Source organism: Benincasa hispida, chromosome 12 (assembly GCF_027475165.1).
Source record: "Benincasa hispida cultivar pf3 chromosome 12, pf3_genome.v1.1, whole genome shotgun sequence".
Lineage (NCBI taxonomy): Eukaryota > Viridiplantae > Streptophyta > Magnoliopsida > Cucurbitales > Cucurbitaceae > Benincasa > Benincasa hispida.
Window position 1 is genome coordinate 20,671,378 of NC_143489.1, and position 15,204 is coordinate 20,686,581.

General features: G+C 35.7%; 1 pseudogene across 1 annotated transcript; it reads left to right on the forward strand.

Annotated features, from left to right (window-relative positions):
* The first annotated feature begins 2,189 nt into the window (after window positions 1-2,189).
* On the forward strand, window positions 2,190-13,226 carry LOC120067026 (cell division cycle 20.2, cofactor of APC complex-like; annotated as a pseudogene). Its single transcript, XR_016525309.1, has 6 exons — window positions 2,190-2,285; window positions 2,470-2,477; window positions 2,581-2,743; window positions 2,859-2,974; window positions 12,117-12,258; window positions 12,345-13,226. The product of XR_016525309.1 is annotated as a cell division cycle 20.2, cofactor of APC complex-like (transcript).
* Window positions 13,227-15,204: the final 1,978 nt, after the last annotated feature.

Here is a 15,204-nt window from a genome sequence, read left to right on the forward strand (position 1 = left end):
AGTGTAACAATTAATTTATGCATGAGATCTCATTAAACCTTACAATTAATTTCTACAATAGAGACTAAATCGTTACAAATTTTAAAATTCAAGAACTAGATTGTTAAATAGTAAAATTTAGGGACTAGTTGTTATAGAATTGAAAGTATAGGGACCAAATCATTACAAACCAAAATCTAGGGACTAAATTGTTACTTATATGAAAATATAGGAACTAAATGTGATTTTTAACCTAAACCTTATTCATCAATGTATTAAAAAAAACCATATTTATTAGTCCAGATGTGCTTATCATTTACTATTATTTGTGGACTTAATTTCAATCTTTATTCATCTATTATAGAATATTATTTTTCAAGTACATTATAATCAGTTTATTATGGTTCAATTTTTTATTTTAGTAAACATTTTGAATGAATATTGATGAATTATTGGTACACCAATGTTACACATAGAAATTGAATTTTAAACATATGTTGATATATTATGGATATAATTGGACAAATGTATTTTTAAGAAATATTTATATACTAATGATACACAAAATTTTATATTTTAAATGAATTTCGATTTAATGTTGATATAATACTAATACGACGATGTTATATTTAAAATTTTTATTTGAAGAAATGTTGATATACTTTATTAATACATTAATGATATACATCAAATTAGTGTTTTATGAGCATTGATACAATATTGGCAAACTAATTTATACTTTAAGTGAATTTTGAATAAGTGTCTAACTATGACTACTAATGCACAAATAATATATATATATTTGAAATTGAAGTTTGACTTGAGTATTGTTATACTATTGATTCCATTACAATACTTAAAATTGATTTAAATCATGAATGATACCATTGATATACTAAAAATGTATATAAAATGAATTTTTAATAAATATTGGTATACTATTGATAGATCTATGTTACAGTTTAAATAAAATTTGAATGATTGTTGATAAACTACGAATGCACCAAACACTTAATATCTATTGCATTTTGAGCTCATTATGATAGACTAATGATATACTAATAATTTACTTGCAATTCATTTTGTTTTAGCACTACTATACAATTGTGAAATGTCAATATGTTATACTTGGAGTATCATTCTAAATTATATACTTCGTATTTGGTATATCAACAATATCATGGATATGTTTATTTCTCTCTAAATCAAGTATATTAATCAATTAATATGTAAAATACAAAATATTTGTTATACATTGATGTGCCAAATTAAATATAACTTAGATACCGATTAAATCATATCAAACATTTGAAGATAAAATAGATTAATTAATATAATTTATATTTGGTATATCATTTGACAAATTAATACAATTAACATATACCATCAATTTTAGATTTTAACTAATCGAATGAAAATAACTCTATATCAAAACGAGACAAAAATAAAAAAAAAATATTTACCATAATCAAAAAATAACATCGACCATAACACAATTAAATTCATGATATATTAGTTGTAAAAATGATATTCTTTAAATAAAATATATAAATTGATTGATATACTAAATATAAAGTATATTATCTGACTGTTGTATCGAAATATAAAATATATCAGTTATACTTACTGACACACAAATAAAAATAAGATCGTAGTAATAAAAAAAATCGAGAACTAAGTTTAAATTTTTTTGTAATATTTATAAATTTAAAAAGTTATTGCTACATTTACAAATATACTTATATTTTTTTCTACCCATTACAATTTTCCTTTTATAAACCCAAATCTAAAATGGATATGAGGCATAATTTCCTTTGATAATACGCCTATTACAACGGCTCTCTCTTAGAAGGCAAATTCCGCGACCATATTTTCATTTATACCCCTTTCAATTTACACTAGGGAGTAGTGAGATGGAAGGGTATTTTGGTCAATAGGATTATTTCAACGGTCAAATTCTATATGATTCTATTTTTTTCCAAAATTGAAAACTGCAGTGTCTGTTTTTCTAGCAATTCAAGTCACTCTCGCTCTCGAATTTCGTCACTGCACTCTGAGTTTGGTTTGGATCTTTTGATATTTTTGGTTTGATGATATTCAATTTTACGAATTTCTTCTTTTATTCAAGCCTTTGGGATTTCTTGCAGCACTATATCGATCTGTTCGGTTTCTGTATTATTGTCATTTTTTTCTCTTGAAAATTTAACGTTATGTATACAGGATCTTTGAGCTCTTCCTCCAAAGCTAATCCCTCGCGCTTTCCCCTACAAGAACAGCATCTCCAGAGAAAACAGTCCAAGGAAAATGTAAGTATTCCTTTGTTCTAAGACATTCATTACATGAAGATATCCTGTTCTTTTTATATCATTTTGCTGAATCGACTTTTCTGAATTGATGAGTTATCTTTGTTTTTCGATATTAAATTTGAATTTAGGTTTCTTTCTTAACCGTTTTCTGTACTGTACTGTTAATTCTTTGTTTTGATTACAGTTGGATAGGTTTATTCCGAATCGATCGGCTATGGATTTCGATTAGGCGCATTACACAGTGACTGATGGGGGAGGAAAGATAAGAAAATCCTTCTCTTAGTTCTCCGTCTAGGGAGGCTTATCGAAAGCGATTGGCTGAATCATTAAACTTGAATCGAACAAGAATCCTTGTGTTCAAGAACAAACCTCCTGCACCAGTTAAGTTGATACCTAAGGAGTCCTACGCTTCCGTTTCTCGTGATAAACCTGTCAAGCCCCTTCGCCATATCCCTCAGGTTGGTTGCGTGCTAAGTGTTTGATAAATTGCCTCAATGAGAATATGGTTAAATTTGTCTGAAGAAATCATCAATTGGGTTTATTTTCTGATGCATGAGTTATTTTATAATGCAGACCTCTAAAAGGACTTTGGATGCTCCTGATCTTGTTGATGATTACTACTTGAACTTGTTGGATTGGGGCAGTGGTAATGTGCTTGCTATTGCTCTCGGTATTACTGTGTGTGGAAGGTGAAATTGAACCCAGATAGCCAATTGAGTTAATAAGGTGAACTAGGATAGCCAACCAAGCTTGACGGGCAATCCAAATATGAAAGTCAAGCTAATAGACTTTCAAATGATATAGGCATAAATAAGAGATATAATATATATATATATATATATAAAGAAATAAAAAAAAATGAAATAAAAAAATGAAATGAGGGAGGGGGAGGCAGTCGGGCTGCCCACCTCCCTCAAGCGGCAAGGCCAGCCCTAGAGGGCTGGCAGCTATAAAAGTCCGGCTAGCAAGTAAATGGGGGAGGCCTGCCAATTTCCTCCCTCATTCCATTTAACGTCCAGCCCAAGTGGGCTGGCAGTTGGGCCTTAGGCCCATGAGGCCAGCTCAAAAAATAATAATAATATAATAAATATATTTTTATATGGGCAACCACGTCATAGCCCATTTTTACCCTCAATTGGGCTAGCCCAATTGAAATAAGGAATTTTGCATGGAATTTTAGCCATGCATCATTAGTCTTTCAAGAGAAAATGCATGGAAATCTCATAGTTAATTTAAAGACTAGTCATTAGCTATTTTCCGTTTTATATAATCAAATTATTTATTGAAGTAATTGATTAAAGAGATATAATGGCAATGAATTTTATAATTGGAGAATCAAGCGTCATGGTTCTACCCAAGAGTCTAGCTCCTTAAAGGTTGAGATATGTAGCGGCCCAAGCAATGATGATTTAGATGAAAAACGGACTAATTAATGATTGGTGATAGCTTGGAAGGACAAGTTAAGTTCAGTTATTGATTGAATGAGCTATATAATTCAGGGGGTCATCAAAGAGAGGTATTCCTTTTAACTCATACTAATTTTTACGACTCAAATTCAAACCCGATTCTAACTTGAGCGTCGGAGTGGATTTTGGTTCAACACCACACTAGTGTTAGCTTTACTCACCTTTTTTTGCAGGATATCCAATTATTCTTCTCCAAATAAAAATTTATTATTGGTGCAATTTTCGGTATCAACAGTTGATGTCGTCTGTGGGGAGAATGACAAGATCCTTTAGCCTTACCACCATATTCTGTGTTCGAACCATCAGCAACAATGTGAATAGAGAGAATCTTCCAATCAACAGTTGATGTCGTCACCTGATGCTTGGTTTTATGAAATGGAAATATGGATGATATGCGTTGATGGAATTGCGTTGTGCACTCAAGTTTCCCCAGTGGAATCCAAGTGTAAATTCCTCTGAGTTTCCTGGTAAGTCCAAGGTCGAACACAGGGACTTGTGAAAATAGATTGCGTTGGTAATTTTTATAAAGACTTTGCGGTAACCGGATAAATAAATAAGGTGTTGGGTTTGTTGTTTACGTTGATGAAAAAGAATAAACAATTGCAGAGGAGTTGAGAAAAGACAGTTGCGTTGATAGATGTAATGAGTATGCGGTGAACGGGTTGAGAAGATCTTTAGTTAGCGTTACTTGGGAATGTGTCAGACTATGCGATCATGTTACAACCATGCACAACAAGTTATTTTCCAATGTAAATGCGATGCGCCTAAATCTCAGACGCATATGTTGAATGCAAAATGTCCATATAGCTCATCCCTAAGTCTCTACTCTTGTCCTATGCGATGATGCAAAATGCATAAAAACAAGGTGACCGCATACAATCATATCCTACCTCTAGGATGCATGCGATGCGTTGATAACAAATAGGGTTCATTCCTAAGCGCCTATCTCTTGTTTATGCGTTCTAATCTGGCTCTTCCGAGTCTAGATTCTAACCTAACCTTCCCAAGTCTAGATCCTATCCTTAAACTACCCTCCCAAGTATCTCTAATGGATGAATGAAGCATACATAAACAAGATAATCGCAAAGAATGAAGATTCCCTAGTTGTACTAGCTGCTTCTCAACCCATTCAACTGATTTAGCTACTCATGCGTGAATAACAGAGAGTGAACAAATATAGAGAAGGGAATTCCATTTTTATAGATGAGTTGAGTATAAAATGACAATGGAAAGTAAAGGTAAAGAGTTTGGTAGCAATTCCTTGCTGACCGAGGCTTTTTACACTGAAATCTCTATTCTAATCTAAAGATGTTCCCGCTTCCGCAGGGCCGGTACAACTTCTTCCCTTGCATTCGCCTTAAAAATGAAAGAAAACTAAAGATGTGCAAACTGAATTATGAAATTTTTAACTGCTAAAATCGTGAACTAATCAACTTGTTAACCCCTTCTCTGATGAATGCCCTTGGTATTTATAGAGCATCCATGGTGAAAGGCGACTTCTCTCTCCTGGTTGTACATATGGGACAGCTTTAATTCCTGACTGATGTGCCGAATAATTATCATCGATAAAGCTGAATGTACTTTGTGACCGTTATTGGCTGTTAACTTAATTTGGATTCGACTGTCATCATCTTTCTGTCTCATCGCTCTTAATTGGCCTTTTACCCAGATGCGCCCACCATGTTGCGCTGACCAAGTTGCGGCGATCCTTCTTGGGCGAATATTTGCAAGCACGATCAATGCAAAGCCTTGCGGTGAAGTTGCACTCGACCAATGAATTTCTATGATCGCAATCTTTGCATTGCGTTAACACATATTCTGCACAAAAATACAAAAATCAACTGTTCTGATGCGTTGAACGCATGCAACCGCAATATCATGAAAACGATGCTTAATGGACACAAGTTAACATATTTCATCAATGCAATCTAACATTGTTTAAGAACTTAGCACTATGATAACGTGCATTTCTGCCCGTTATCACACCCCCAAATTTAAACAATGTTTGTCCTCAAGCATCAGCTAAAGATTCCTTTAGCAAGTCGACCGCATAGTTCTTTTCCTAGACTTCTCAAGAATACATCATTCAAATCCTATATACCTGAATTTCCTTAAGTCTTATTCAAGTCTCTTCTTAAAATATTTCTAAGACCTAGGAACTGCAAGCTTAACTTTCAAAAGGACTTTACTAAATTTTGGAACATCGCATGATTTATTTCAAAAAGAAAAATTTCTATCAGGGTGTTAAATGATTTTATCCTTGCACAAAAATTTTCTTCATTGATATATTTTTTTCTAATCTTGCGCTAATCCAAGTGTCTTGCCTTCGTTTTGGCTTGCCCCTACGTGTGTCATGCGGACATCCAACTACGAGCAATGCACTCTTTCTCAGACTAAAGTCATACCTATTTGGCAGTGGAGTTGCGGTCATTTATTTATGCGTTGATCCTAGTGACTTACTTTCATTTTGGCTTGCCTCCACGTGTGTCATGCGGACATCCAACTACGGGTAAGTGCCTTTCACAACTTAACTCTTATCAACATGGATTTCCCATTGTGTTGACAGTGGAGTCGTTATTCTCAATATTTATTTTTTTTTTTTATAAAAAAAATAGAAAAGTCGAAAATAAATACCTCACCCCCAAATTTAAAATGCGGCAATGTCCTCATTGCCAAAAGATTAAAATAAGTCCTGCGATGTTCTAGAATGCGTTGTAAAGAGAGTTTGAAAGAAAGCTAGCAAACCCCTAACTTCTAGAAATATTTCATGAGGTGACTATCTTAAGACTAAGTTGACTCTAGTATATACGAAGGAAATAGAAGCATATTTGTCATCATTGAAATCATACTTGGCAAAAAACAGAATGCGGTAAACTACTAAATTTAATAATGTCAAATGATTGCGGTAATTAAAGAGGATGCGGTAATAAGACTTTTAAAACTAACATGCGATGTGATAGTGTAAAATTTGAAATAAAGATAAGGAAGTGTACACCCCCAAAGTTTGCACTGTCGCCCGCATTATGTATTGACGCATCCATCCTTGCGGTGATCTATGTTCTATGGATTGCAGTGATGGAGTGAGATCATTTGCTTCTTCTCGAAACATCTCCGCAATCCTGTGCCTTAATCGTTGTAAACAGATAAAGAGAGGGTCAAATGATTTAAAACAAAACAACAAGTTTTTTTTTTTTAAAAAAAAAGTAAAAGTAAGTAAGATTCAGATAGCTAAATACTAGTAAAAGTGACAAAGGAATAAGAGTTCAAGAACCATATAGGGGGGTAGTCCAAGTTTTTCAGCTTCACGGAGACTTTTTCTGGCTGGAAATCACCTTCGCAATATGCTTTAACTCGTTGTCCATTAACCTTAAATGTCCGGCTGCCATCCTTAGTGATCAGCTCCACCGCACCATGTGGAAATATTCCTTTAATGATAAAGGGACCGGACCAGCATGATTTTAATTTTCCCGGGAAGAGTCGCAGTCATGAATTGAATAGTAAGACCTTTTGCCCAACTTGGAGGTTTCTAGCGCTTATACGTTTGTCATGTCAGCGCTTGGTGCACTCCATATAAATCTTCGCATTCTCATATGCGTTGATCCTTCATTCTTCTAACTCGACCAGTTGTATTTTCCGTGCGTCTCCTGCTTTCTTCAAATCAAAATTCAACTTCTTGACCGCCCACAGTACCTTACACTCCAGCTCCAAAGGCAAATGACACGCCTTGTCAAATACCAACGCATAGGGGAACATACCTATTGGTGTTTTAAATGCGGTCCAGTATGCCCACAATGCATTGTCAAGCTTCGTTGCCCAATCTTTTTGTGAAGGCTTTACTACCTTCTCAAGTATCAACTTAATTTTATGATTGGACACTTCAGCCTAACCATTCGTTTGTGGATGGTATGTGGTGGCCACTTTGTGGAGGATGTTGTACTTACGCATCAACTCTTTGATATTATGATTGACAAAGTGGAATCCTTCATCACTTATGATGGCACGAGGAGTGCCATAACGAGTGAAAATATTTTTCTTCAGGAACTAGGAGACTACTGCCGCATCACTTATGGCGCATGCTATTGCCTCTACCCACTTGGAGACATAATCGACGACCAATAAAATGTAATGCTTGCCATGCGAATGAAGGAATGGTCCCATAACATTAATCCCCCATACATCGAATAATTCCAACTCCAAGATAGTGTTCATTGGCATTGCGTTCTTCCATGAAATGTTACCTGTGCGTTGGCACCGATCACATTTCATTACGTAGTCAGCCGCATCCTTGAAATATGTAGGCCAAAAGAATCCACTTTGCAAAACTTTGGCTGCGGTGCACTGCCCTCCAAAGTGCCCACCATAAAAGAAAGGATGTTGTTGCTTGAGTAAATTCTAAGATTCAAAATGCTCATCGTCAATCTCAAAAGTGACGAGTCTTAAAGAAATTATAAATCTTTTGCTGGAATTTTGAAGCGAATGTGGGAAGTACAAATTCGTTTATCATGAAAACATAAAGAAAAAAAACTATTAAAAATAAATTTTCAGGTATTCGGCATTCCATGGGTGGGGTAAGCTTTTCCTACTTAGGTCAGTCAAGCTGTTTGTTCCAGGTCGAACAACTTTGCCTACTTGGTAAGGACCCTCTCAATTTGGTCCCAAAGCTCTATTGCCAGGATCTTTAGTGTTAGGCATGACTCACCTAAGGATTAGGTCTCCCACTCTAAAGCTTCGTTTGCGCACACAGGAATTATAGTATCGTGCCACCCGGTTCTTATATTCCGCCACCCTTAGATTTGCCCTCTTTTGATGTTCTTCCAATAGGTTTAGATTTAGACAAAGCGCCTCATCATTCTCAGCTAACTCGAATTTCTCGACCATAGGGGAAGGGTTTCCAATTTCAACCGGCACCACGACTTCTACCCCCGAAAGCTAGCGAAAATGGTGTTAGAAAATCTATTCATCTATGTGACCGATATCACCAAGCTCCGCGAGACTCCTCGAATCAAGAAAATCAAAAACGTCTTAGAGAAGAGCATCGAAGGCAGGCTGAGGGGTAGTTGGTAAGGCTTGGCTGGCGAAGATACCCACACTATTGATCCCTCGGGTCTCATCATTACGCTAGGCCTCAATTTCAAATTGAATGAGATCATCATCAACGATAGGATATTTTGCCTTAACGATGCCCATAGCCAGCATAACCTCACATTGAAGACAGTTATCCTCCATCTGGCTGTATCCCTCCGTTTTTTGAAAACTCTTGACCAAGTATTTAGCATTTGAAATCTTGGTCTAGGCCTCTTACAACTCAGCTTTAACTTCGGATAGCGTCTCCTTCAGCTCGTTGACTGAAGCGTCATGCTAAGCTTGAAGTGTGGCTAAGGATGCTTGAGAACAGGCAAGCCGAGTGGATGCCTCGACATACAAAGCAGAAACTCGGTAAAACTCCCTACGGGAAATAGAATTCCTTTTGAGGGTTTCCACCTCTTCACGCAACTTCGCATGATTTAGCCTATGAAACTCTACTTCGTTGCTTAATTTTTGGCAAGGCATCATCATTTCATAGGATGCGTGTAAAAATGAGAAAGATGAGAGCAGATAGACAGGCGCATGGAAGAGACAAAGATATGATCCAACAAAATTACTTACCAAACGAAGATGTTGTTGGGCCTGTGTAATACCCAACCTAGGATCAACATGCCATTGGGTCGGTACTTTCTCGCTCCCTCTAGTCCATTAGGCCATAGCCCAGGTTAGGAAGGAAATCTCATCACCGTCGGACTCGTATGGCCTGTTGAAGTCAAAAGGGTGTGAAGGGGATGAGGTAAACCTTCAGTAATTGAAGGAGTTGGGACTATCACAGTAGGGGTAGAAAGGTTATGGCATGGTGAGGTACGAATGCATGGACATTGGGAAGGTGGCTCATCAGGGAGATTCTACGCAAGATCAGACCCTTTCAGCTCACCCATGCAAGGCATGGAAAGGGGGTTTGTAAGGTGAAATCAAGTGGCATGCGCGTTGGCCCCCGATCCATCACTTATCCTTTGACGCAAGCTCTTGCGATGGGCCATTCCTAAAAAGGAAGAAAAGAAGAATAAGTTTCAAATTAATTCTCTACAATTATTTTTTTTTTAAAAAAAAAAAACATTAGTCAAACCTATGTGGGTAGATGGGTCGAGTTCAAAGCTATCTAAGAACTCTTGCTGAACCAGGTTGGGATCGTAGCGAAGCAAGCTATCAGTCGAAAGAGTTGAATCTCGAAACGTAATAACCACACAAGTCAAGGTAGGCTTGTAGTCAACTGCACAAAAAAAAAGTTTTTAGAATAAATTATAAAAATAGGTCCCGATCGAGCGAACGTGTCGAAAACTTACTAAAAGTCCGAAACTCGGTTGGGACTGGTAAAGAAGGCTCTCTGCAATTTGAGGTGAGCCAGTCATCGCTGACGAAAAACCATTGTTTGTTCCCACCCTTCATGGTGGTTGGACAAGAGACAATATAGTTCTCCTTACGGATAGTGACATAATAAAAATTCAAGGACTTTATTTTCTTAAGAGTATGAATGGACATAAATTCCTCCATTGTAATAGGTTGGAGTTACCTAGTTGGAGCCTGAGGAAATAACACCCTAATAGCACGAAGTAAGAATTTGGAAATAATTGGAAGGGTGCTACGTTTACATAGGTTAAGAATGGTTAAATAAAAGGGTGAAGGGGATGTCTGACTCCAAAAGTAAACATAGTTGTTAGAAAGCCACTTCCCTAGGGGTGGATTAGATGGATCTTCACCTAGGGAAGGAACTCTCATGCGAACCGAATCGGGAATTCGAAATCTGATCCTAGGGGAATTTAAGGCGTCTACGGTTAATGGACCCGAAGAAAGAGCGTGAAAAGTTAAGTCCTCACTTTGGAACCCACGCTCCCTCCAAGTACGATTTGGAACCCTTTAATTAGGAACAAAGTCGAAATCATCAGAATTGGTTGACACATCAATTCTAGGAACTAAGACTAGGGCATTTTCCATGGATAGAAAAAGGAAATATAGGTCAAGCAGTAAGTTACCTTGAAGAATGAGGGATTGAAGATGAAGATTGTAGTGTGGTGAGTTTGGTGGCCAAGTTAACCCTTTTTATAAAGGATTCTGGAACGAAAAACGAGACTTCTCACCCAAGCCAAGCTAAGGCATGGACGCCAGGAAAGTTTGAGAAATAAGTCTTGAGCTAGGCTCCAACTAGAGGATTTGAGTCGCCCAGCTCGAGAGAGGGGCAACTATGGAGGGTGAAATTGAATCCAGATAACATATTAAATCCAAGGTTTGGGCAAAGGCAGTTGAGTTAAGAAGGTGAGCTAAGGAAAGTCAGTCAAGCTCAACAGGCAACCCAAATGTGGAAACTAAGTTAATAGACTTTCAAATAGCTTTTGGTTAAGGCAATATTGTATCTTGTGCATATAGAATGGTATATGCATAAATGAGAAATATATATATATAAGAAATTAAAAAAAAAATGAGGGAGGGGGAGGTAGCCAGGTTGCCCACCCCCTCAAGCGGTAGGGCCAGCCCCCAGGGGGCTGGTTACAGCCCGGCTGGCAAGGAAGTAGGGGGAGGCCTGACCGTTTCCTCCTCCATTTCATTTAACGACCAGCCCAAGTGGGCTGGCAGTTGGGCTTTAGGCCCAGCTGGCCTCTAAATGAGGCCAACTCAAAATAATAATAATAAATATATTTTTATATGGACAGTCCACCTCATAGTCCATATATTTTTAACGGCCACCCCATTTAAAGTAAGGAATTTTGCATGGAATTTTAGTCATGCATTAGTCTTTCAAAAGAAAATATATGGAAATCTCTTTTAGGATGGTTAATTTAAAGACTAGTCATTTACCCATTTTCTATTTTATATAACCTAATTATTTATTGAAGCAATTGATTAAAGAGATATAATGACATTGCATTTGATAATTGGAGAATCAAGTGTTCATGGTTCTACCCAAGAGTCAAGCTCCTTAAAGGTTGAGATATGTAGCGGCCCAAGCAATGATGATTCAGATGAAAAACGAAATAATTAATGATTGGTGATAGCTTGGAAGCCGAAGGAGCAAGCTAAGTTTAGTTATTGATTGGACGACTATATAATTCAGGAGTCATCAAAGAGAGGTATGTCTTTCAACTCATACTAATTTTTACCAGTTAACTCAAATTCAAACCCAATTCTAACTTGAGTATCGGAGTGGATTTGGCTCAACACCACATCGGTGTTAGTTTTACTCACCTTTTTTATTTACAGGAGATCCAATTATTCTCTTTCAAATACAAATTTATCATTAGTGCAATTTTTGGTATCAACACTATGTATTTGTGGAATGCAAATGATGGCTTACTTCTGAACTTGTAACGGTTGATGATGAAGTTGGTCCAGTAACAAGTGTAGATTGAGCATCTGATGGACAGATCATTGCTGTTCGGTTGAATAATTCTGAAGTACAGTTGTGGGATTCGTTTGCGAATCGACAGGTTTGGTTTCTTAGTCTTCTGTCTAAACTAAGTTAATATACATGTAAAAGGGGATGATCAGAACTGTTTTGAGTGATGTAATGCAGCTAAGAACTTTGAGAGGTGGGCATAGGATGCGAGTGAGTTCACTGGCGTGGAACAATCACATTCTCACCACTGGAGGAATGGATGGGAAGATCATTAACAATGATGTGAGAATTAGAGATCACATAGTGGAACCTTACAGAGGTCATGATCAAGAAGTCTGTGGGCTTTTAAATGGTCATTATCTGGACGACAATTAGCAAGCGGCGGGAACGACAATGTCATCCACATCTGGGACAAATCAATGGCATCTTCGAACTCAGCAACCCAATGGCTTCACAGGCTCGGGGATCATACTTCTGCAGTCAAGGCCCTTGCATGGTCTCCATTCCAAGGCAACTTACTTGCAACCGGTGGAGGCAATGGCGATCGCTCCATAAAGTTTTGGAACACCCACACTGGTGCTGCATGTTTGGATTCTGTTGATACTGGTTCTCAAGTTTGTGCTCTTCTATGGAATAAAAATGAGAGAGAGCTGCTCAGCTCCCATGGATATGCCCAAAACCAGTTCACTCTTTGGAAATACTCTTCAATGGTGAAGTTGGATATATATATATATATATATATATATTATATTATATAAAATAAATGTTGATATAGTTTTATACTAATTCCAAGCTCAAAAGCTCACAAGTTGGAAGGAGTGTGTCATTTTGATGAATATGTGGATTTGGTAGTAGTAGTTAAAATTGACTTATAAGTTTCTTGGACTGCCTTTGATTGGCTTTTTTAACCCTTGTAATAAGTACCAATAGTTACTTATTTTATATTTCCAAGCTCACTAGTTGGAAGGAGTGTGTCATTTCATGAATAATGTACATCATACATAACTGAGCTTCCTTTTGAATTTGGTAGTAGTTAAAATTAACCTATAAGTTTGCTGATGGACTGTTTCTAATAGCTTTTAACACTAAGAAGTACCGATATTTTCAAGCTCACAAGTTAGGAGGAATATGTGTATCATAACTAAGCTTGTTTTTTGATTTAGTAGTAGTTAAAATTAACCTAAAAATTTTTTGACGGTTTCCCTTAGCTTTTAACGCAAAGAAATATGGATAGTTATTTGTTTTATGCTAAATTTTAAGTTCACAAGTCGGAAGGGGAGTGTGCTATAATAGATATGTATAGTATAACTGAGGTTGTCCTTTGATTTAGTACCTAGTATAAATTGGCAAATTACATTTGTCAATGGATGGTTTTTGACAGGTTTATGTTGGTGATGTTTCTAACAAAGTCTAGAGGTACACTGTGGCATCAGCAACGACAGATGGAACATTGAGATTATGGCATGTTTTTGGGCTATGAAGCACAGATACTTCAGGTGAGACAAAGAATCCGTATCAGACACGTATCAGATACCGATATTTCCAAATACTTTTCATATACGTATCTGACGATCAATTTGATATATTTATTTTTACGCTTATTTTTTTTTAAAGAAAAAAATATAAACAACTCACTTAATCTTTTTCAATCTAAAACTCGACAATCTATTTTTTTAAACAAGAGAAAATGTACCTTTAATGTCTCAGTATCTTCATTTTTTAGAAATATATATTAAAATAATATATAAAAAATAACGTATCCTTCAACGTATTCATATTTTAGTTTTTTAGAATTCATATCTTAGTTTTTTAGAAATTGATGAATCGTCATATCCAATCCTATCCATATCGTATAGTTGTATCCGTCTTTGTGCTTTATAGCTTTTGGGACTCCTAAAGTGGCTAAGGCTAAGCCTGCCCAAAATCTTACAGTGAAGAGCCCTTTGCACATTAATCGCATTCGATAAGTATACATTAAATACAGGTAGGGAAGACCTGAATTTCTTTATTCTCTTTTCTTTTCTTTTCTTTTTCTTTTCTGAAAGAAGTAGGAAGATTTGAATTTAGGTTGATACAACCATCTTGTTGTACTTTATTATCTTCATGAGAAGAACTATGTAAGTGATCGTTTAAATATAAGAAAAAAAAAAGGTTGAAATTAGAAGTATTAAAAAGGAGTAACACTGTGAGCGTAGCTCCTGCATCCATGTTCATGCATTTCAATAACAAAGGTAAAATATTAAAAATATATTTTTTAAAAAAACTATCACTTGCTAACTTGAGATTGGACACTTGGATGGACTACATAAAAATTTGTGCAACTCAAGATGTACCCAAATATTTTTCTTAAAAAAGAAGTGAATATGAGTTTCTCTAAAAAGGGCTAGAAGAGAAGATATTTAAATTATAACTAAAACCAGGGTTAATAATTTTCATCCAATTGAAAAAATCAATAAGAAAGATTTTTTTTTATCTCACAATCAATCCAGATCAAGAAAGTAACTCATCCAATAATATATATATATATATATATATATATATTCTTTGATTGGATGAGAATGAATGAAGAAATGCTAAGAGTGTGTTTGAAATATATTTTCAAGTGTTTAATTTAAAAAAATAAGTCATTTTAGAAAAAATAGAATGTTTAGCAACCACTTAAATAACTTTTGAAAAGTACTTTCAACAATTTTTGTCAAAAGTGTTTGAATAAAAATGAGTTTTTTTAAATACATTTTTTTCTCAAGTCAATCCAAACGGGCTCTAAGTCATCCATATCAAATCTAGAACTTAATGTACAACAAGACAACTTGGTTGGTAGACAAATCATTTTTCAGGTTGTTCAAAAATACCCTTATACTTCCAAGATGAGTTCAAAATTATCCTTACCATTTGTTTTAGATGGAATTCGTTAGTGTTTTATGTCAAAAATATCATTGAACTTTTAAATGTTTAAAAAATACTCTTAAATTTTAAAAAAAAATTTTAAAAAACGCACACACTTACTGTTATATGAACAAATCGTTAATACCTTCTT